This window comes from Astyanax mexicanus, chromosome 9, assembly GCF_023375975.1.
Source record: "Astyanax mexicanus isolate ESR-SI-001 chromosome 9, AstMex3_surface, whole genome shotgun sequence".
NCBI classification, from domain to species: domain Eukaryota; kingdom Metazoa; phylum Chordata; class Actinopteri; order Characiformes; family Acestrorhamphidae; genus Astyanax; species Astyanax mexicanus.
The window spans coordinates 10,065,020-10,086,412 of NC_064416.1; the positions used below are offsets into that span (position 1 = coordinate 10,065,020).

At 38.4% G+C, this 21,393-nt stretch overlaps 1 protein-coding gene across 2 annotated transcripts in view; it reads left to right on the plus strand.

Moving 5' to 3' along the window:
- The window catches only part of luzp2 (leucine zipper protein 2), a 248,338-nt gene that overhangs the window by 12,956 nt on the left and 213,989 nt on the right, over positions 1-21,393 (plus strand). The window lies entirely within an intron of this gene.

Consider the following 21,393-nt stretch of genomic DNA (forward strand, 5'->3'; position numbering starts at 1 on the left):
TTACTCATTATTCATTATTATTACTATTATTATATTATTATTGTTTTTATTATTATTTAGTATTCAAAAGCTTAAAACTGCTAACTCTAATAGAAAAAGCAATGTAAGATTTTCTGCTAGATTTACCCTGGTGTGTGAATGTGTGAGTGTTACTGTATGCCCAGATATGGATTGGCACTGGATTGGTGCTGTGGATCAACTCCTTAGTGCTGGATGCAGTCCTTCAGGTGAACGGGGGTTTCCGGTTGAGAGTACGCTGTGCGCGATTGGCTGACGCTTTTCACTTGTGTGTGTTGAGTGTGTGTGGATTGTGACTGTAAGCATCCGTTATTATCTTGAGTGGCAGAAAGGTGCTATATTAGTGTAATTGTAAGTGTGTCTAACCTAGGGTTGCCACTCATCCTGTAAAATATGGAATCGTAATTTATTTGGCAACTAAATGTTGCGTCTCGTATTGAAACAATTTGTGAATTGTTCCGTATTTCCATAAATGTCTAATCCACATAAATGTCCAATCGCACACACCGGCACTGCTCGAAACACACTAAGTTTGCTGTTTAAACAGCAAGACTGCACTTTACCTGAATGGTGTTTTTGGGTACCATTTTAACCCAGTGTTAATGGATTAAAATCCGTTCAAAACGTGGCTTGGCCAAAATGGTTTGGTTTTTGGTGCTGTATTTAAGAATGGTTAGATTGTTTGATTGTACTCAGTCAACATGAAAAGAATCGTGATAAAATCGTTATCGTGATTATGAAGAAAAGAAATTGTGATATGATCATTTTGCCATATCGCCCACCCCTAGCTATACATAAAAAAAAAAAATGTTGCATTAAGTTCTCAATTTATTTGGTTTATATTTTAAATGTTTAAATGTTTGTTGTTGCACACAAAAAATATTTAAATTAAGATTTCATTTCAAGCCTCTTTACTTAAAAAACCCAGCATAAAATAAAACACACCACTCCTGTGGTGGACATGGCCCAGAGAAGCTGTGGTGGGCGTCTCTTATATTAAATTCTGAAAGGTGGCGCCCCACCCTAGTCTAACCCGAGCCTGGCCCTTTAACTCTCGGTATCTGGCAGCAGTAAGTGAGAGGCGGAGATGAACGGCCTCTGAGTGATGCAGCGGTGGAGTGGTCAGGGTGTTTTCCCGGGTGATGCTCAGAGCGTGGTGGAGGAAGAGCCTCGCTTTCACAGTCCTGCTCGACTTACGCAGAGATTAGATATGAGCCGGTGCTGCGGGTTCCTCCCAGCGGAGAGTCCTGCACCGACGTGAACACAGCCGCCGCCACGTCTTCAGAACCGCAGCACTGTGCTCACCTTACGAGTGTTCAGACACCTGCTTATATCTACCTAATCACTCCATCCTGCTGCACCACCCTGCAGACTGGCTGGAGTGTTGCTTAGCAATGATAGATGGAGCATCTCAGCCTCTCTTTTCCTCTCCATCTGCACTCTCGACGACAACACATGACCAGACCCGGGTTTAGACCTGGATCCTCACGTGCTGGAACAGTAACTGAGTAAGCTGCTAAACTGAGTAATGATGATGTAGTGTGTTATAATATTGAGATTTGAGATTTTTTTAAGCAGCGTGATGCTTAAAATGATGCTGACTAGGATACAATGAAAATTCAGCTATTTTTTTTTGTTTTGAAAGTACTTCTGACCAACTCTAATCTGACTTTTCAGTATTGAATAATCTAACGAGTTACTATTTCCAATCCAGTAATCAGATAAAAATGACTCATACAAGTCACTGTGCAAAAAACTGGGAAAGCACCTAAATAATTTTAAACTCAGTCACTAAATTATTTAAAACTTTTAATTTCTAAGAACCTTCAGACAACTAAAAAAACTGTTTTAGTTAAGTTTTTCTTTTGCTTTCATTAATTTTGTCTTTTTATTCATTCTATTGTCTGTTTAATCTTTTACCTTTCTTTTATTTACTCTTACTCTTAAGAGGGTACCACTTTAAAATAAGACTACCTTTATAAAGTGTTTATAAATGGTTTACAGTTCGCTTATTAATGGTTACTAATTAGGTTGTAAATGCCTTAAAAACATTAATAATCAGTTATGTGGCTGTGGGTTCACTATTTGGCAAACAACAGGTCTACGTACATTTCTATGTATGTGTTATAACTGATTATTAATGATTTTTAAGGCATTTACAACCTAATTAGTAACCATTAATAAACTAAATCATTTATAAACCCTTTAAAAAAAGGTAGTCTTATTTTAATGTGGTACCCTTAAGAGTAACTCATTTACTCATAGGCTATAAACCATTAATAAGCAGTTACAACACATACATAGAGAGGTATTTACAATCTAGTATTTACAATCTAAATTATAACTATTAATAAACTTATTTTAAAGTAGTAACAAAATATTTTATTTATTTTTAGTTCAATTAAATATATTGTTTTTTTTATGCTTTAACCATTTATTCCTTATGGTTTTGTTTATGAAGTTCCTTGTCTTAGCCTACCTGATTATATACTTAATTTTTATTTTGTCTGAAGCAAGACATAAATATGTTTAGATCAATTTAATGCATGCACTGGTAAGAAACATGAAAAAAAAAAAAAAACACCCAACAAAGCAATGCTAAAAGCTGCCAGTTGTTTTGTTCCAGTATTTTTATAACACAGTTCACAGTTAGTCTGGTGTATTATTCTCAGAACAGCTGTGTTGTTACGCTGATAAGATTACGTGAGTCACAGTTGATATTTTCATACTTACTGGTCACTTCATTAGAAACTCCTACCTTCTTGTAGGTGCACGGTCGCAGAGCTCTGTAGGAGGAGAGATACAGACTCTGTAACTCTGTTTCCTTTTTCACACTCAATTTGTGTTAGTCATCCTCCAGCCTTTCATCAGGACTGCACCTCTCACCACATGGACTTCTAACCACTGCTGGACAGATCTTCACACAGCCTCTCCACTAGCAGACCCTGGTGAAAAAAATGTACCTAATTGTACTTAAAACATATCGAGAAATGTCTATGTATGCTGTAAATATAAGAGATATAAAAAAATATATATTAAAAGTACATTAATATTATGTTTTTATCAAATGTTTGAAAGTAAAATTTGATCATACGTTTTAAAAAGTGCAATATAGTGTATTAAAAAAAAGAAACTACTATGAATTAGACTTTTAGTTTAACGTAATTCAATATATTTAAAAAATACATATTTCCAAATATACTTTTGTACATTTTTAGTGTTAAAAACAACTGTTACAGTAGTTTACTAGTACAAGCACAATGTATCATATAACTTTTTAGAAAGTAAATTTAACTGCTACATTAAAAAAATAAGTAAATTTGTAACACGCTAAAAATATATTTTTATATCCAACGAAAGTATACTAGAAGTGTGCTACTTACAAAAGACAGGAACAAGAAGTATATTTGTACTTTAATGTACATTAAATATATATATATATATATATATATATATATATATATATATATATAACATCAATTCTTAGTACAATTTACTAATATACTCAGTGTGTAATAGTGATACAGGTGTAATACTCATTAAATATATTATAATTTTACTGTAAGCATAAATATTTAAAATATAAGGTTTGTTTAAATGTCATTTAAGTATATTTAAAATAGTTCCATTTTAGTACAGTTAAGCACATCTAGCACAACTTAAGTAAGACTTTTGTGCTATTTTTATATTAAATCAAAATTTTATTAAATCATAATAAGTACAAAAAAGTTGTTCTATTTCAGCACTCTTTAAATATACTGATTAATAATAATGTGGCTACAAGAACACTTTAGTGCACTATAGCATGCTTAGCATGCTTAGTATACTTTAATTGACTTTTTTTCACCAGTAGACCCATAGGTTCCTATAGGATCTTGTGTTTCTGGCGTTGTTGAGGCACAGAGACACAGTTAAAGCTGCATCCGAGCTCAGCTCCATCCTGGGGGTTAAACCTCTAAAATCTTAAACTGTCCTCAAAATGTCTTCTTTGTTATTGTCTGTTTTGCTGCTGACAGCTTCACGCCGTGCGTTGCAAATAGATTTGGAGGATGTGGAGCTGCCGCGGTTACATCTCGGCTCTGGACGTTGAGCTGTATAGACATAGAAAGAGAGAGAGAGAGAGAGAGAGAGAGAGAGAGAGAGAGAGAGAGAGAAAAGAATGGAAAAGAGCCACAGGCAGATCCAGAGGTGTCCGAGTGTGGATTCACACAGAATGTTTTGCATGCTGGGTAAAAGGAGTGAACTCCGGCCAGCGTTATTGGCTTTGCTCTGGTTCTTCGCATCGTGTTCATGTGACCGAGAAAGCTAAAAAAACTCACTGGTCCTCCTGTTTTTTCAATTGCAGTCCACATACAAGAGTTTTATCACTGAGTAGAAGTGTGAAATATTTTTCACAGACTTCCCCTGAGAAATGAATCCCGTCCGGATAGGACTTTAGACTACAGTATATTTTCCTGTCAATCATAAATCTCTATTCAAAATACTAAATAGTCCATGCTAGGCTTTCACTACTCAAAGCAATATTTAAAGAGTTAATTTGCAAAAACGAGAAAAGAGAGTTCTTTAAACATACCTTTGCAAATGAACCATGTATTTGTATTTATTACAGTGGTGTTAAAGTGAATTATACTCCCCATGTATAAGGGCAAGTTTTGTTAGATTTAACATGGTTTCTCCTATCTGTGAGTAGGCAGAATCCTCTTTTTTGTTTTATCTCCAGTCACTTATTTAACAATTTGCAGTATTTGACCCAAGCTTAAATCAATCTGTTGTTTAAGAGAAATAAATGTGATGATTTTCTTTTATTTTTTTAATTTATTTTTTCTAATTTTTCCCATTTTCTCCCCAATTTACACGGCCAATTACCCAACCCACTCATTAGGACTCCCCCTATCACTAGTAATGCCCCAACACACCAGGAGGGTGAAGACTAACACATACTTCCTCTGACACATGTGAAGTCAGCCACCGTTTATTTTCGAACTGCAGCTGATTCAGCATTACAGAGCAGCCAGCACGCTCGTAGGAAAGCACAGCGACTCGGTTCTGATACATCAGCTCACAGACGCCCTGTGCTGCAGACATTACCATAGGAGTGATGTGGGGAGAGAGCGCCATCTACCCACCCGGAGGAAGCAGGGCCAATTTTTTGCTCCCTCTGAGCGCCGGCAGCTTGATGGCAAAGCTGCATGAGCGGGGGATTGAACCTGCGACCTCCCGCTCATAGTGGCAGCGCTTTAGACCGCAATGTGATGATTTTCATATTAATGCAGAACATAACATAAATTTCTCACAGTGTTTAATATTATCTCTCAGCTTGTCACCAAATGCAAATGCAAAGCTGTTTATAAGCGAGTGCTCAAAGCTACACTTGTATTAATGACAGGGGAACTCTGTAGTAAACTGTAGGGGAGCCCAAATGTAAAAGTACCAATTCTAATTCGCATAATTCTACTTTATTTAGGCCCTGCATTATTGGCTATGCTGTTATTTCTCCCGTCTCATGCAGCAGAGTGGGTGAGCAGAATCGTTCTGGGTGGTTTCCAGTGATTTGTTTAACAAGTTCCTCTGTTTGACCCTACAGTATATTTTTGTAGGTTAATTCAATCCATAGATTGAGAAAATTAATTTCACATTCATTCCAGAACATAAATCACACAGAGTGTTTAATATTACATTCGGATTCACTTGCATTAATTTTGGGTAAGTGGAGGAAAGGGGAATTCATTTAGGTTGGCCTACATATGAGGCATTAATAAATAATGAGGAATGCTATATGAAATATATAGCTTTTACCAGATCCTTTGCCAGGAATGTGTTCAAAAGCAGATGGACCAAAGACTTGGATTGAGATGTAGATGTTTGATGATCAGACGGACGTGTGTAAGAAAATCACAGGGTTGAATGAACAGAAGGCTTATAGCACAGGAGGGATGCTTTTGAGACTTCACACTGCTTGTGAAAGAAATAGCTTAAAAAATAGTTGCACTCAGAAGGAAGTGTTGGGATGTATAATGCTATTCGGAAGCAAGATTAAGATTTAACCCTGCAAATTTAGACTAATATGGGCAAGTAATGTGTAAAAAATGTGTAAAAAAAACTTACCAGTCATTTCAGGATGAAATTGTAGATGTTCCTAAGGGTGTCCTGTGATAATTGATCAAGTGCAACTTAAATATCGTCATGTAGTTCCTCCAGATTTTGCAGTAGAGGCAGTTGGTAGAGTTAATAGAGCACTCAAAAGCATTCCTACACATTTTCAATCAGAAATAGATCTAGCAAAGGGACTGACCATGGCATAGTATTGGTGCTTTACAGTCATGCACTTGAGAGGGCAGCAGTATGTGGACCAACATTGACCTGTTCAAACAGAGCATAGAAAAGGAGTGTGCATTCAGTAAAGGAATGGCCAGTGGTTGAAGGACTTAATGTATTAATGTACCACTATAAAAGCTGTACAAAGTGCCTGGAAAGAAGACCAAAGGTGATCATGCATTACTTTATACGGGTGCACCACTGACTTAAATAAACCTAGACAACAGTTAATCATCAAAGTCCATTCCTATAGGTTTGTCTAGCGCATTTACACCTCTGCTTGTTGCAAACACACACACACACACACACACACACACACACACACACACACACACACACACACACACACACACACACACACACACATGGATACACTGCAGAGCTCAAACCCGACTTTAACTCAACAATAAACAGAAAAAAAGAATAAAATAACATTGCTGTTCTCTTAAATGAGCTGCTTAGTATCCTTTGCTGAGATGCACAAAGCTCTGTGCTGTTAAGATATAAACGTGAAAAAGTCAAACGTGCGTGTTTTGACCCTCGCAAACTGTATTTTTTGCACCCTCACGTTACCAAAGACACAACGACACACCCTAAATCAGGGGTCGGCAATTAAGGACGGCCACGGGCCAGATATTTTCTAAGCCATTGCGTTGCGGGCAACACAAAAAATTCTGTTTTGGAAAATGAAGTGTAATGGGATGAAGTGCTACAGACTAGTAGCTCTCCAGCCGAGAGGGTTGTTGAACCCAATTACAGAACAGTTGATCTCAAAGCAGGTAAACCTTTCCAAGAAGAAAGGAAAAAAAGATAAATAAATAAACAAATCGTTCTTTACACAGGATCAAATTCGTGTCATCAGGGTCATGTTCCAATACACTACCGTTGCCCCGGCTAGTGAACTGGGACACAGCTGGGAAAAAAAAAAACACTCTTATAAGGAGATAGAGAGCCCAAGAGCAAGTGGAAAAATGAGAATGGAACTGACGCTGAGCGCAACAGAAAGACAGGGGAGTAAGGGAATGTAAATAAAAGCTCGCCAGAGAAGCATTTTATTTTATTTGTTTCATTATAAGTTTCAGATGCTTTCATGCTCATGCCTATTGCCGACCCTGCTCTAAATCAAGTTGTGCAATCCGCAAGTGACCAATGCTTTATAAATCTCTCAAATTGGGCCCCATGACACATGTCTGGCACGACTACCCACCAAGTTTCATTCCTGTCAATGACTCCATCTCAGGGTGGTAGGCAGACTTTCCTTCCCACATGGTCCCACTGCGAGTGATAATTGAAATTCGAAGGGCATGCTGTAATAATTGGCGAACCATAGCAACGCCACTGACCGCTGCACAATCACGTAGTGAATTAACAACAAACAGAACCTCAGGTTGCCACGACAAATATGAAACTAATTAAAGGGCCCGGCGGTCTGCGAGGACAATAACAGCCCGGATCTGCTAACGCTGAGCATCTGAGGGAAATGTCAATATTTCCACCGGTCCCTTTAATTAATTAAACTTTCGGCGAGCCGGCGAGCGCGTCGCTCTCCAACGACTGCGGTGAACTTTTGTCACAACGTCTGAAGTGGAGAGCAGTTCACACACACTCGCACACTCTCGCGCGCTCACTCGCGCCGAGCCACTCTCATTCCTCACTTGGCTCAGGTTGATAATGTCGAGCGGTGCGGCACTCGGCTGAAATATGAACGAGCACTATGCAGAAACGACGGAGCCATAAAGCCAGATCAATATACATTATAGTGTGGGATTGTGTTCTGTTTGCTGCTCCGTATAATAAAGGCTCTAATAGGATTTCAAGGAAAATATAAATAAATAGCCCACAGGGAATTGTGCTGAAAAGGAAAGCAGGGGAGAGGACACAGGGGATTTGCGGCAGAAGGAGATTTGCCTCTTTGGCTTTGGAAGTTTTGGAGCTCCACATCAAATGAGCTTCCGTCAAGAAAAAAAAAAGAGAAAAGCGAGAGAGAGAGGAAAAAGAGGAAGGTGGACGCTTAAGCACAAGGCCGATCACGCGAGGCTTTGATTAGATTAATGCTGCTGCTGAGCGGAGAGAAAGAAAGCGGTATAAAAAAAGAGAAGAGAGAGAGAGAGAGAAAGAAAGAGATCAGAGGTGTGCAGTATTTATGTTACTCAGCCGTCAAGGCATGATGTTTAAAACATGCTTTACTGCTGCAGGGTTCTCTCATCCAACACAAGCAAATTGAACCGTCAAAGAATTTCATGTCCCGGGTTTTTGAGCATGCGGAACCTGGCTCTAAAAAACCCAGAGACTCCTGGAATTGACTGGGAAATAGTTCACTGTGTAGGGAAATGAAATAGAAACACACACACCGTATAGATAGAAGTATGATAGAAAAAGCCAAAAGCAAATATAGGTGAGATAAAGGCGATTAAACAGTCACTAAACCCTAAACCATATATATTTTTTTCGATTAATATCTGAACTGTGTTCCTTTGAAGTAATGAAACAAACCAGTTCTACTTCTAAGTGTTATAAATATTTCATAAACTTTATTGTGATCATTTCTGCCTCTACAGCAGAAACCCTTTCAGGTTCAACTGTGCTATAGGCGTGGATGATGTGTACTTTGGTACATAAACTGCAGACACATCCTAATAATCACATCATAATATGCAGATCATACAACCAATAATTTGATTTGATTGAGACGTCCAATTATCTGCATCTCACTGCTGTCAGAGGTACACTGCTGCTGCAGCTCAGCCAATCAGCTCTCTCCCTCCTGCCCCACCTCTAAACCCATACATCACTCAGTGACCTTCTCAAACTGCTCCTTCCATATTTAGGCTTTTTAAAATTTGAGTAGAGGAGGTGGAGTCAGCTAAAATCAGGAGGTTTAGTGCACCTTTAAAGGTTTCAAATATTGACAAATGACCAGGGGAGTTCTCATCGTCGCTGACCAATAAAAAACAGGTATCTCCAAAACAACTCCAAAGCAACTTTAAAAAAGGGGAAAAAAATTCTAAACTTTCAATGGAAGTCAATGTAAAAAGAGTTTATTTTAGGTCATTTTAAAGTATTTAAAATATAAAGAAATTTGGCACAGTATTAAGGACAGTTTGTAGGTTCAAATCATGTAGTAAAATTGACTTAAATTTACTTAAAAAAACTTTTGCAACTTTCTGCATTTGAATTTTTTAGGTAAATTTAATTTCATGTAAATTTAAGTAACTTCAGCTCGGTTTCAAGACTTAGATACAGTAAATTAAATTTGATTAAAAAAATCAAATGCAGAAAGTTGCGAAACTTTTTTAAAGCAAATTTTACACATCATTTTTTTCATGGTACTTGTTTTATTTTTTATTGGACAGCAATGATATAAAAGTGACTTAAAATGAAAATAAAATTGCACAGCCCTGTTAGGAGTTGGTACTCTGTGTTTATATTGATTGGCCATTTTATCAGAAACATTAAAATTTACTTTAAAGTTAAACACACCATAGTTACAGACATGTAACATACAACATGTATCTTCTGCACAATTTATCACAGCTCTATTAAACTTTCATTGCACTGTATCTGTAATTAATCTCTCGGGCTCATCATGAAGTTACATGTATTCCAAAAGAGAAACAAGCTTTCATGCTTCAAGTTAAAAGAAACAGTGTGGTTTTAAACTCAATGCAGGCGTAGCTGATGTCCGGACAAATTGAACCGTCAAAGAATTGCATGTCCAGGGTTTTTTCAGCATTCAGGACCTCTAGAAACCCTGAGCCTGTGCTCTCTACTCACTATTTTTCTCACACAATATAACCCACCCATCCACTCCAAACAGAGCAGCTTAATGTCCTCATCTAAATCCTCCTCCTGCTGACTGACGCTTCTTTATTTCAGCTCGGCAGAACGTTATACGTTCTCCCAAAGGCCGTATTCTCTGAGTGACGGCTCTTAATAACTACATAATACCTCAATTACTTAATATAACTTAATAACAGCTCAATCAGTTGGAAGTGTTTTTTGCATATTTCCTGAATAATAAGCTTTAATAACAGGTTGTATGTGCACTTCTATATTTTTCATGGGAAATTTTCTACTTTTTGAGAGGTTTTAGAGGCAATTGCTTCAGTGAGTGTCTTCACATTCACTTACATTCATAATCTGATTGGTAATGTATAATCTACAGTTATCAGATTATTGATTTATGTAGTAACATGTTCAACAGCATACTTTGGTTCCCTAGACTGAAGTAAAGTGTAATAATCAGATTTAGAAATCTGTTAAAGAGTTCAAGTTAAAGTTCAAGTACAAACACGTTGATTAAACATGGATTACAGACAAAGGTGTGAAAAGTATTGATGTATTATTAAGGTAGAAGTTTAGATACTAGGGTTTAAAATACATCTGTATAAGTTCAACTTTTTACTCTTTAAGTTAAAGTGTAAAAGTACTGGTTTTAAATCTACTTAAAGTATAAAAGTAAAAGTAATGTAGAGGGAAAAATGCTTTTTAGGACAAATAGTGCACTACCACCCTCCCCAAAACATATTTTTCTAAAAGCCATAATGACTATGTTCTATTAAAATGTTGATTTTACCAAATTGAAAACCTCTGGAATATAATCAAGAGGAAGATGGATGAACAAAAGCCATCAAACCAAACTGAACTGCTTCAATTTTTGCACCAGGAGTATAAAGTTATCCAAAAGGCATAAAATTATCCAAAAGCAGTGTGTAAGACTGGTGGAGGAGAACATGCCAAGATGCATGAAAACTGTGGTTAAAAAAAAAACAGGGTTATTCCACCAAATATTGATTTCTGAACTCTTAAAACTTGGCATTATTTGAGGTCTTAAAGTTCTGCATCTTTTTTCTGTTTTTTTTTTTCAGACATTTCTTATTTTCTGCAAATAAATGCTCTAAATTACACATTTTTATTCGGAATTTGGGATAAATGTTGTCTGTAGTTTATAGAATAAAACAATGTTAATTTTACTCAAACATAAACTTATAAATAGCAAAATTAAAGATAAACTGATTCAGAAACTGAAGTGATCTCTTATGTCCAATGTTTAGTCTGCCCTACGATAAAATTTCTATAATGCTGCTTTGTGAAACATCAGTTTCAGTAAAAAGCGCTATACAAATAAATGTGATTTGATTTGATTTGATGAAATAATGCTGCGTATACAGTACTTTGAGTACTTTGATGACCCAGACTGCACTGTTATTATGCGGCGGATGTTGTTTCTGAAAGTTATTAAGCTGTGATGTTATTACCAGTCTGATTATTTTTGAGAGCCGCCTCTGTAAATCTGTTTTTGAGTGCGCTGTAATTGAAGTTGTGTGGCTCAAAGTGGCGCCTTTGACATGAAAAACAAACCACTTGTGGCTCCACTTGGACTGAAAGTGCACAAAATGACACCATACAGAGCGGCATGTGATTTAAGAGGCTTTTTAGTGGTTTTGGTGGCGAATCTGATCCTGAAGTTCAGGCTCAGAGAAACTGAACCGCCGACTGATTCAGGATCACACCGCTGGATCTGAGCGTAAGCACCGGTGTGGTTTGATGGCGTGAGCGTGGGCGTGGGCGTGGGCCGTGTAGAGGATTATATATTGCGCTGCGTCTCGTTTGTTGCAGAGAAAAGGAAAGTAACCTTGAGTCTCCTCAGAGAGAAAAATGACGGCCTGTCACTCAGACCTGTGTCTCCCAGCAGCCACTGCAAGCTGACGTTTGGCAGGACAAGGCCGAAAGGGGTGTGTGTGGGAGTGTGAGTGTGTGTGTGTGAGCGTGTTTTGGGGATTTAGAGGGATTGGAAGATCTCTGGCCGTAAGTTATTTTTATTCCTCCATCAATCCGCCCGTCAGCCTTGATCATCCGGAGAGAGAGAGAGAGAGAGAGAGAGAGAGAGAGAGAGAGAGAGAGTGGAGGAGCCATTTTTGGGAATTGTGTGACACCTAATGACACTGACAATGACAACAGTGTTGTTTGGAAGGAGGAGGCTTGTCTGCCTTTCTTTCCAACGCTCCAATGCTCTCCCTTTCACACACACACATAAATATGTAAACACACACCCATAACCCATATCTATGTGTATTTAATTCTGTTTTAACATAATTTTTCATTCTGAGCTTCAGGAAGATTTTCTCACCCCAAACAAGAGCTCTGGAAAAAAGTAAGAGAGCACTTAAAAATGAAGAGTTTCTTTGATTTTACTAAATTGAAAACCTCTGGAATATAATCAAGAGGAAGATGGATGATCACAAGCCATCAAACCATCAAACTGAACTGCTTGAACTTTTGCACCAGGAGTAAAGCAGCATAAAGTTATCCAAAAGCAGTGTGTAAGACTGGTGGAGGAGAACAAGCCAAGATGCACAAAAACTGTGATTACAAACTAGGCTTATTCCACCAAATACTGATTTCTGAACTCTATGAATGAAAACTTTATGAATGTAAACTTGTTTTATTTGCATTATTTGAGGTCTGACAGCTCTGCATCTTTTTGCAAATAAAGTCTTGGAGTTTGGGAGAAATATTGTGTATAGACTAAAACAACGATGTTCATTTTACTCAAACATACACCTATAAGTAGCAAAATCAGATTTATTGTAACGGATAAAAAAATTACAAATCATTAAAAGTGGAGAGACACACGGTACAAGCTGATTGAGGTCTAGTGTGAAGTTTCTACAATCAGTGATGGTTTGGAGAGACATGTCATCTGCTGGTGTTGATCCACTGTGTTTTATTATCAAGTCTAAAGTCAGTGCAGTTTTGTTTTCCCACAAAATATTACAGCACTTCATGCTTCCCTCTGCTACTGACAACTTTTATGGAGATGTGGATTTTATTTTCCAGCAGGACTTGGCACACTGCCCACACTGCCAAAAGTACCCATTGGTACTTATATAATCCTATATAATATTCTAATTCTGTGAGACACTGATTTTTGGGTTTTCATTGCTTAAAACAGATCACTCTGTGTATTTCATACATCTATATAATACATGAGTTTCACATTTTAAACTGAATTACTGAAATATAGTCACTTTTTAATGATATTCTATTTTTTTAAGATAAAAAGCTGTATGTTTAAAAGTATGTTTAAGTTTACATAAAGATAAAGTGTGTTGCTTGTATTCCATGACTGGTGAAACTGGTGAAACTCGCTGCATGCTTGTGTCGCATCCAGTGTGAAATCCAATGACGAGTGCTGCTGAAGTCATATGGCACGGCGAGGGGTGCAATAGCTGCCTGCACTGTAAGTCTGTTTTACATAAAATTGGATATTTCTAAACAATACTCAAATATTTTGAGTTAGTTTAACATTTGTGGGCACATAAATACATTCAAACTGAGATCTTTGAGTTGAGTTTAGTCTGTTGCCACTGTCAGCTTCTTTTCCATTGGCTTCTGTCACAATCTATTTGCATATCGGGTGTGTCCAACAGTTTCTGACAGACACTCACCATCAGTGTGTAGTGATTCCGCCTGGGCTACCTTAGAAATAAATGTTAAATAGAACTTCCCCTTTAGTTCAATAACTTAATCAATAACTTGATGTTTTAATTCATGCTAAGTCAAGTTTTCATTCCAGTGAGCAAACCGGCTGCCTTAAAAAAGTTACATAAACTCGACTTATCTGGTCTTACAGTATAACAGAAATAAAAAAAGTTAAATCAACTTCCCCTTTTAGTTGTAATAACTTGATGTTTATTAATGATTATTATTAACTCTTTTAGGGCAACCAGTTTCCTCAATTTTTTTTAAAGTAAATTCAACGTATCCAGGCTTACAGTATGGTATGAAATCCTTTTACATTCCTTTTACATTTGAAATTAATTTTTTTTCTGAACAACAAGTAGAGAAAAATCAATGCGAGATTACAACATACTTTCATCACTGGCTGTAACTGTGAGTCCTAAGGGTTAAACTACCCCAGCCAGCACCTGTCACCCAGCATCCTCGCCTCACTCCACCACTGTAGTGAATCTGCCAGTTGTGAGAGCGTCAGTGTGAAGGGTGGAGGAGAGGGGAGACGCCGGACGCTGGGCGATTGCATCCTTCCATTTGTGAAGCAGCTCAAACAGCTGTCTCTCCGCTGACGCTCTCTATCTAAATCACCATTGTGCCTCGGCCAGCCTTTGTCTTGCCCTGCCTCTAATGGCCTGTAATTGGTCCCCCATGGAATGGAGGGGAAAGCGTAGAGAGGCGTAACTCACCAGTGATTAAGGAGATTAAAGACTGCGGGGAGAGACTGGGTCAGGCCTGAACAAAGAGAGAGAGTGCAGGAGTAACACTCGCTCACGCTCACAGGGAGTGAGGGAGTATAGGGTGGACCTGGGTGCTGGATTACTGAGTCCTGGAGGTATTGTGATACTTTGCTGTGTTCAGACTGCAAACAAACTGGAATTGATTCTTAAATCAGTTCTTAAATATGTTGAGATGACTCAATTTGGATTTGCATGTCTGAACATCACAAACCTACAGTATCTGCCAGTGTTGGCACTGGTCAAGCTTTGGTGCCCCCCAAGAATCACAACATTAACCTGTATCCGATTCGTAATTTATATGGATTTCATGTGTTCAGACTGCAAAAAATCAGATTTGATTCCTAAATCAGTTCTCAAATCTTTTGAGATGACTCAATTTTGATTTCTATCTGATTAGCAATTTCTATGGATTTCATATGTTCAGACTGCAAACTAACTGGATTTGATTCTTAAATCAGTTCTTAAATCTGTTGATATGACTCAATTTGAATTTGCATGTCTGAACATCACAAACCTACAGTATCTGCCTGTATTGGCACTGGTCAAGCTTTGGTGCCCCCCAAGAATCACAACATTAACCTGTATCCGATAAGTAATTTCTATGGATTTCATGTGTTCAGACTGCAAACAAATCAGATTTGATTCTTAAATCAGTTCTCAAAACAGTTGAGATGACTCAATTTGGACTTGCATGTCTGAACATCACAAACCTACAGTATTTGCCTGTGTTGGCATTGGTCAAACTTTGGTGCTCCTCAAGAATCACATCATTAATCTGAATCCGATTAGCAATTACTATGGATTTCATGTGTTCAGACTGCAAACAAACTGGATTTGATTCTTAAATCAGTTCTTAAATCTGTTGAGATGACTCAATTTGGATTTGCAAGCCTGAACATCACAAACCTACAGTATTTGCCTGTGTTGGCATCAGTAACGAAGCTTCGGCGATCCTCAAATCACATTAACTTGTATCCGATTCGCAATTTCTATGGATTTCATGTGTTCAGACTGCAAACAAATCAGATTTGATTCCTAAATCAGTTCTCAAAACAGTTGAGATGACTCAATATTGACTTGCAAACCTGAACATCACAAACCTACAGTATCTGCCAGTGTTGGCATCAGTAACTAAGCTTTGGCGATCCTCAAGGATCATCACATCAAACCTGTATTCGATAAGCAATTACTATGGATTTCATGTGTTCAGACTGCAAACAAATCAGATTTGATTCCTAAATCAGTTCTCAAATCTTTTGAGATGACTCAATTTTGATTTCTATCTGATTAGCAATTTCAATAAATTTCATGTGTTCAGACTGCAAACAAATAAGATTTGATTCTTAAATCAGTTCTCAAATCTGTTGAGATGACTCAATTTGGATTTGCAAGTCTGAACATCACAAACCTACAGTATTTGCCTGTGTTGGCATCCGTAACCAAGCTTTGGTGCTCCTCAAGAATAACAACATTAACCTGAATCTGATTAGCAATTTCTATGAATTTCATGTGTTTAGACTGCAAACAAATCAGATTTGATTCTTAAATCAGATCTGTTGAGATGTCTCAATTAGGATTTGCATGTTTAAACATCACAAACCTACAGTATCTGCCTGTGTTGGCACTGGCATCAGTAACTTAGCTTCAGCGATCTTCAAGAATCACATAATTAATCTGTAACCGATAAGCAATTTCTATGGATTTAATGTGTTCAGACTGCAAACAAAACAGATTAAATTCTTAAAGGAGAACTCTGGTGTAAAATGGACTTTTGGTGTAGTAAAACATGATAAAAAAGTACTTACCTTTGATAAATAGCACACCTTCGTTCTCCCACAGCGTTCTGAGATCCAGAAATTTTAACAGTTTGTCCAAACACCCTTCAGAAAACACTAAAAGAAAGTGGACTGTTCAGCCTTAACACTATTATAGAACCACATATAAACACATTTTATCTAAATGACACGGCAAACTTTAGATTTAACATGGATAACATCCCTGTTATAGCACGTTGGGTCATTTTTGACTTAAAAAAGTAGTGATAGTGTTCACTTTTTCAAAAAAAAAAAATTGTTCCCTTACTGTTAGACTATTGTCTTGATGTTAATTGGAGAGAGTGTGTGCTGATATTAACACAGGGAAACTAACTGTTGGAGTTGTTGGGACACTGGATAGGGAAAGTTTTGTAAAATGAAGTGTAATGGGATGGAGTGCTACAGATTAGTAGCTCTCCAGGCCAGAGGGTTGTTGAACCCAATTGTAGAACAGTTGAATTAAAAGCAGGTAAAACTTTCTAAGAAGATAGGTACAAATAAATAAATAAACACACCGCTCCTCACGCGGGATCGAACCCGTGTCATCAGGGTCACTGTCCAATACACTATCGCTGACCCAGCTAGTGAATTGGGACACGGCCGAGAAAAAGCGTCCCTTATAAGGAGATAGGAAGCACAAGAACGGGCAGAAAAATGAGAATGAGAACAGGCAGAAACTAAAGTCATCTATTTACTTTTATTTTTCATTATCATTCGTTATAGTTCAAACAACTACACAGGCCAGATGTGTCATGCCTATTGCCGAACTTTGTGCTAGTTAAATGATTTCTATGTTTATTTGAGGGATGATTAATTATGTAGTTCACAATTAAAATGCTCCTCCTTAAATGTTACCAGTCTACCATCTGATGCTGCTTCAGGCTAAAATAAGGAAGATCTGTCAGAGCATCTGCACTACAGTCTCAGATCCAGCCTCAGCGCAGACACATACTGCTGTAAATTCCACTCCCAGCATGCCCGGCACCGCCGTGGCACCGTAGTATTGATAGCTTTTGGAAACTGCATCTCCACTGCGTCTCGTATCTCCACTGTGACAGACCTTCACTTTTGATGAAGTCTGAACAGTAAGGAGGGGCTAAATTGATTTAGGTGTCACAGTGCAGACGGACCCCCACTAGACAGTTTGCTCCCGGGGGCTTACATTAACCCCGCTGATCCTACAGCTCTGGGATTTCTTCACTTTATTTCTCTTTACAAAATGTCATATCTGCCTCGCTTTCGCCTTTCCTACATGATTCTCGCACATACATCTGAATCCGTTATCGTTACGGCGGCGGCAGCGGAGGCAGAGCGGCACACGGACCGCGGCCGTTATTTTTATCTAATCTCCCTCCCTGAGTGTATTCTGCGTCTGCTGCCTCCATCGCCGGCTCGCATTAGAGGCGTATATCTCTCTGCCAGCACCACTGTTTTGCCCTCACACCTCTCTCTGATAACATCCAGGCTGGCTCTGTATGGGTGTGTATGGGAGTGTGTGTGTGTGTGTGTGTGTGTGTATGGGTGTGTGGGTGTCTATGGGAGAGTGTGTAGGTGTGTGTCTGTGTGTGTGTGTGAAGAGAGGAAGTGCTTTGCGACCAATGCCTCTCCAGCAGAAATTAATTTAAAGGAAAAAGGCCCAGGCCAGTAAAGCTGCAGTGGTAGTTTATCTCAGGGCCAATTTTTCATTTCTTGAAGCTTTTTCCCACTTTCCCTTTTTTCCGCAGTGAATCCACAAAGCCTCCTGACCGCTCCCCCCCTCCTCCCAGCACTACGTCGTTAAAAAGATGCTGAAATAATGTCAGAGCAGTTTGTTGAAACTCCATTTCATTTAATTTTGATAGAAAGTGACATTTTAAAATGTCTTTTATTTATTGACGTATTTTCTAAGTTTTTAAATGAAAAAGTAGGGCTGCAGATCGATTTAAAAAAAATTGCTAAGATTAATCATGATTGATAAGTATTTTTTGTCCTCAACACTAAAAGTTTTTAGAACAAAAAAAAAAGATGCAGAGCTTTCAGACCTCAAATAATGCAATAAAACAAGTTCATATTCACAGTTCAAGTTTTTCAGAGTTCAGAAATCAATATTTGGTGGAATAACCCTGGTTTTAATTACAGTTTTCATATATTTAAGCATGGTCTCCTCCACCAGTTTTACACACTGCTTTTGGATTACTTTATGTCATTCATGGTGTAATAATTCAAGCAGTTCAGTTTGGTTTGATGTTTTGTCTGATCATCCATCTTCCTCTTGATTATATTCCAGAGGATTTTAATTTAGTAAAATCAAAGAAACTCATAATTTTTTAGTGATCTAAAATAAATCTAAATAAAAATATACACAATTTTAAAAAAGGCCAAATACCCAACCCTCTCACTAGGGCTCTCTCTATCGCTAGTGATGCCCCAGCACCACTAGGAGGGTGAAGACTAGCACATGCCTCCTCCGATACATGTAAAGTCAGACTCCGCCTCTTTTACAACTGCTGCTGATGCAGTATTGCTTAGTAGTATCACAGCGCACTCGGAGGAAAGCGCAGCGGCTCGGTTCTGATACATCAGCTCACAGACGCAGCCTTGTGCTGATCGACATTACCCTAGGAGTGAAGAGGGGAAAGAGCGCCATCTACCCACCCAGAGAGAGAGCAAGGCTAATTGTGCTCTCTCAGACTTTGGCTGCTGATGGCAAAGCAGCATGACCTGGGATTCAAACCAGCATAATAACAGTGCCTTATTCCGCTGGATAAGATGTAATCTATGTGAAATCCTCACAATTTGTTTTCATGGGAATACATTCAAATATGTTTGTTTAATTGTATCTTATCAACTTTGAACACACAGATATCAACGCAAAATGTAAAAAAAAGAAATTTGAACCAAGAAACATTCTCCTTAAGGATTAAATTGTTGAATGTTATTCTCTGTTTAGTAATTAGGATTCAGATCACTCTTCTTTCACATTCAGACAGAGAATTAAGGAAATGAATGCTACCACAGTGCAGCTCTCAGCTCAAACTGTAACACTTCTACTCTTAAAGGTGACTTTAATTTATGCTTCACAGAAGCAGCAGCAGTTATGTGTGTGTGTGTGTGTGTGTGTGTGTGCGTGTGTGTGTGTGCGTGAAAGAAAGTGATAGAGAGAGAGGGAGATGTAAGAAAGTAAGAGTTATGAGATTTAAGCCATATTTCAACATAAATAAAAAAAAATAGTCTGAGCAGTAGTCACGCTGTTTGCATCGCTAAATACTGTGAAAAAAAACTGCTAGTATACAGCTCTGGAAAAAACAAGATTACTTAAAAATTATGAGTTTCTTTGATTTCACCAAATTAAATAAACCTCAATCAAGAGGAACTGCTTGAATTTTTGCACCAGGAGTGATTGGCATAAAGTTATCCAAAAGCAGTGTGTAAGACTGGTGGAGGAGAACATGCCAAGATGCATGAAAACTGATTAAAAACCAGGGTTATTCCACCAAAAGGTTGTTTTTAAAGTGGTTAAGAAGGTTGTTTTTGAGTGGCTAAAAGGAGACATTTGTGCTTTAATCCACTACAAGGACGTCACAGACGATTTAACCAAAAAGGAAACACACTATAGTTTTAGCGAACGTCCCAGCTGTTTTACAGCATCTTTTTTTTTTCTTTTTTTTTACGACGTACTGCTGGGGGGGTTAGCTCCACAGCAGCAGGTTCTCCGTTTGCTTCAAAGCTGCTTCCGTCTGTTTATCCTCTGTAAATAAAGTTCTGGATCCAGTTACAAAACTGTGCCAAGCAGAGCGGCAAATCCCCCTCACTCTAAAATCCAGCGTTCCTGACAGAATCCGGGGGAACCGGCGCGTCTCCTCGTTCGGGGGCAGGTGGGATATCTGAGTCGGCTTGTCTCCACCGGCGCCTGCGACTTTACAGCGGTAGAGAAAGCGAGGAACCCGGCGGTTCTGCGCGGCGTGCCGTGTAGCAGCTCTCGCGCACTTTAATACGGTGCGAGAGTAAAACAGGTCGGAGTCATTAGAGAGACAGAGACATTTGAGCTGGTGTTATTGCCTTCTTGCTCGCTGTCACTGTTCATTCCTGTCTCTGTAACACACACACACACTGTCTCTCTGTCTGTGTGTCGCTGGTTGTTGGAGTCCCTGGTTTAGGCCGTTACACAACAGGTCGGTATCTCTGTGGCGTCTCACCTCCAGCTCCTCAACTCAGCAGGTTTTTTTGCATTTTGATTGAATTTGGAGGCAGAAGAGAGGCACGGCGGGAGGTAATAGAAAAGCATCGAGCCGTGCCTGCTGTTGGTAATGGCCTTATCTCTTGCATTATCTCCACCTCGTGCTCCGAGCGGCTGGTCCGAAAACAGCTGCACTTAGACAGAAATGGGAAAATATCAAACTGTTCCACGCTGTGCGTACACAAGAGAGCGTGTGTGTGTTCATGAGCTCGCCGGCTCAGAGTGCGTGTCTGTGTGGGTTTATCAATACCAGGCACCAGCAGTCACCGTGGTTAACTGTCTTTTGGGAATTTTGGATAGTGTGTGTCCAAGAAGAAAAGCCAGAAATTTGCACTCACCTTATCATTCAACGTTTTTTCTATCTACTGTCAGAAAACAGTTAAGAGACACACATAAAATTACAGAAAATTTCAGGTGACTCGCTCTCATAAAGACACTGAGATTAACCCATGTGTGGTGTTCGGGTCTGTGGGACCCGTTTTCATTTTTCATCAAATGATACAAAAAAATATTTTTTCTAACTCAAACTCATTGGCATTGGCTCATTTTTTGTGAAAAACATATATCAAAACACGTTTTTGATAAACACACACTGTACACCCCCCCCCACTCACACACACATTTATATTACATACAGTCTGTTTGGCTAAGGGCTAAAAAACATTGCTTCATTTGTAAATTTGAAACTAAACAAATTTTCCACTCATATCTTGAGTTTAATTCATTTCCTTTTACATTTTATTAAAAAACTAATAAAAAAGAGAAGCACTTTTTA